This window comes from Phyllobates terribilis, unplaced genomic scaffold, assembly GCF_046119375.1.
Source record: "Phyllobates terribilis strain yellow unplaced genomic scaffold, ASM4611937v1 Scaffold_25__1_contigs__length_18738178, whole genome shotgun sequence".
NCBI classification, from domain to species: Eukaryota; Metazoa; Chordata; class Amphibia; order Anura; family Dendrobatidae; genus Phyllobates; species Phyllobates terribilis.
This window is the reverse complement of record NW_027362785.1, coordinates 14,261,676-14,264,915: the sequence shown is the minus strand read 5'-3', so window position 1 is coordinate 14,264,915 and position 3,240 is coordinate 14,261,676. Positions and strand designations below refer to the sequence as shown.

The 3,240-nt window shown below is 55.6% G+C and overlaps 1 non-coding gene across 1 annotated transcript; it reads right to left on the bottom strand.

The window, feature by feature from the left end:
- Positions 1 to 412: 412 nt before the first annotated feature.
- LOC141176467 (5.8S ribosomal RNA) lies at positions 413 to 566 on the bottom strand. The gene has a single exon (XR_012253161.1). It is a non-coding gene; the product is annotated as a 5.8S ribosomal RNA (ribosomal RNA).
- Between the last annotated feature and the right edge of the window lie 2,674 nt (positions 567 to 3,240).

Sequence of the window (3,240 nt, the reverse complement as noted above, 5' to 3'; positions counted from 1 at the left end):
CGACGCCCGCCGGACGGACAGGGATTCAGCACTGGGCTCTTCCCTCTTCACTCGCCGTTACTGAGGGAATCCTGGTTAGTTTATTTTCCTCCGCTTATTAATATGCTTAAATTCAGCGGGTCGCCACGTCTGATCTGAGGTCTTTAGTCTGGTCTGCGAGCGTGCCCTTCCACGCCGCCCCAGGCGGCTACCCCCCAACCCCTGGAAGCTCCGGAGGCAGCCCTGTGTCTCCACAGACAGCCTCACGGCACGCTCCGGGTCGGGGCGGAGGGTAACCGGGCGGGTGGGTCTAGCCTTGAGGGGACGTAAGGGAGAGAGAGAGAGGGCGTCGGGGTGCGAAGCCTCGGGCCTCCCTCTGAAAATCCCTTGCGACGGGACCCCAGCCGCGCCACGGAGGCGATCGACGGAGGGGCGACCCTCAGACAGGCATAGCCCCGGGAGAAACCCGGGGCCGCAAGGTGCGTTCGAAGTGTCGATGATCAATGTGTCCTGCAATTCACACTAATTCTCGCAGCTAGCTGCGTTCTTCATCGACGCGCGAGCCGAGTGATCCACCGTTAAGAGTCATGCTTCTGGGTCCGGGCGCTCTGGGGCGCCCGGTTTTTCAGTACGTCGGCCGGCAACAGAGGGGGTGCATAGGGGATTTTTCTTGGCCCTGTTGCCCCGGGTGCTCGGCCTCCGCCGTCCCTCCCTCCGGCGGGGAGGGGAACAACGGAGGGCTCGAGACTTCTCGACCTACCCCCCGGTCCCGCAACCCCGGGGAGAGGGGTATAGGGGCGCACGGGCGAACGGTACCCGGGACGGCCTTTCATGTGGGTTTTTTCCTGGGCGGGGGGAACACGGCAGGATCCCCCCGAGAGGCCAGGCGTCCGTCGGGACGACGGAGCAAGAGGGGCTCCCCACACCCTCCCGTCGTCTTCGTCCGCACGGCGATAACCCTCGCTGGACCGTCGCCGCCCCTCCGCGTGCGGGTAGCTCAGGCAGAGCGGAAGTATCCCAGCCGCACACCCCCTTCGGGCAGGGGGAGGCAGTCGGGGAAATCGGCTTCCAGCTCCGCGCCTCCTCGGTTCGGTCATTGCTGCCTTAATGATCCTTCTGCAGATTCACCTACAGAAACCTTGTTACGACTTTTACTTCCTCTAGATAGTCAAGTTCGATCGTGTTCTCGGCTCTCCGCCAGGGTCTTGGCGGACCCCGGCAGGGCCAATCCAAGGACCTCACTAAACCATCCAATCGGTAGTAGCGACGGGCGGTATGTACAAAGGGCAGGGACTTAATCAACGCGAGCTTATGACCCGCACTTACTGGGAATTCCTCGTTCACGGGGAAGAATTGCAATCCCCGATCCCCATCACGAGCGGGGTTCAGCAGGTTACCCGCACCAGTCGGCCTGTAGACACACGCTGGTCCGTTCAGTGTAGCGCGCGTGCAGCCCCGGACATCTAAGGGCATCACAGACCTGTTATTGCTCGATCTCGCGTGGCTGAGCGCCACTTGTCCCTCTAAGAAGCTGGACGCGGACCACGGGGGGTCGCGTAGCTAGTTAGCATGCCGGAGTCTCGTTCGTTATCGGAATTAACCAGACAAATCGCTCCACCAACTAAGAACACCCATGCACCACCACCCACAGAATCGAGAAAGAGCTTTCAATCTGTCAATCCCTTCCGTGTCCGGGCCGGGTGAGGTTTCCCGTGTTGAGTCAAATTAAGCCGCAGGCTCCACTCCTGGTGGTGCCCTTCCGTCAATTCCTTTAAGTTTCAGCTTTGCAACCATACTCCCCCCGGAACCCAAAGACTTTGGTTTCCCAGACGCTGCTCGGCAGGTCATGGGAATGACGCCGCCGGATCGCCAGTTGGCATCATTTATGGTCGGAACTACGACGGTATCTGATCGTCTTCGAACCTCCGACTTTCGTTCTTAATTAATGAAAACATTCTTGGCAAATGCTTTCTCTTTGGTTCGTCTTGTGCCGGTCCAAGAATTTCACCTCTAGCGGCGCAATACGGATGCCCCCGGCCGTCCCTCTTAATCATGGCCCCAGTTCCGACAACCAACAAAATAGAACCGGAGTCCTATTCCATTATTCCTAGCTGGAGTATTCAGGCGTGGCTGCCTGCTTTGAACACTCTAATTTTTTCAAAGTAAACGCTTCGGGCCCCCGGGACACTCAGTCAAGAGCATCGGGGAGGCGCCCTAAGGCAAAGGGGCTGGGACTGGCGGTAGCACGCCTTGCGGCAGACCGCCAGCTCGATCCCAAGATCCAACTACGAGCTTTTTAACTGCGGCAGCTTTAGTGTACACTACTGGAGCTGGAACTCTATTTTATTATAAATGTAAAAACACAAACTAGTACAAGTAACGAAAACAATTTCCAGCAATATAACCGATACATAAACAATGTATATACAAGGGACCCCACCTGCCTGACAACCACCATACAACCACAGCCTATCCAAACATACCTCAAACTTCCTCCAGACTTACACCTGATTCTGCCGTAACAAAAACCAGAGATGCAGAAGCAAAATACATATAACAAAATATAAACCACATAAACCATATGAAATAACACACAACATTTAAATCATGAGTAACACATACACTACCCCAACTCTCACTATACCCCCAACCCGAACCGGCCTCCAAGTTCCGAAAAAGTCCTTCCGGACTTAGGGCGAACCCCGACAGTTTTGGGCCTGGGCCAGTCCAAGTTCATGCTTAACCCCCCTCAAAACCCCCACCCCACCTAACTAACCCCCAAAGTAAAAGAACAATAAGACAAAAATAATAATAACAACAACAAGAACAATAACAAAATTACCATCCGCACCGGTTCGGTGCTTGTAAACCCTTTTCATGATACCATTCTCAAAACAAAAAGCTACGGTGAGAAGTTAGCCCACCACCAGGAGGCTTGGAGCAATCCAGAACTAAGGCACCTGGAAGGAGAAACCCCTCCAGAGATGGGAGGCCCCCGATGCACCCAGCCTTTCATACTCCAAGGAGCGCACCTTCACCAGGTCACCAAGGATGTTGCTACATACCTCACCCACTGGGAGGATTTTACTGCCCGTCGACACTAAACACCGTGCATTCCATGTGAAAAACCTAACCACTAGGCTAACTAGAAAAAGAGTGCACTGGTCCCGTCCACCAAGGTCTCTGAACGCTCCCATAGGCTCACTCAGCGTAGGAGAGGCCCGCCAGCCTAGGCCAGTCAATGGAAGCGCCCACCCTGTT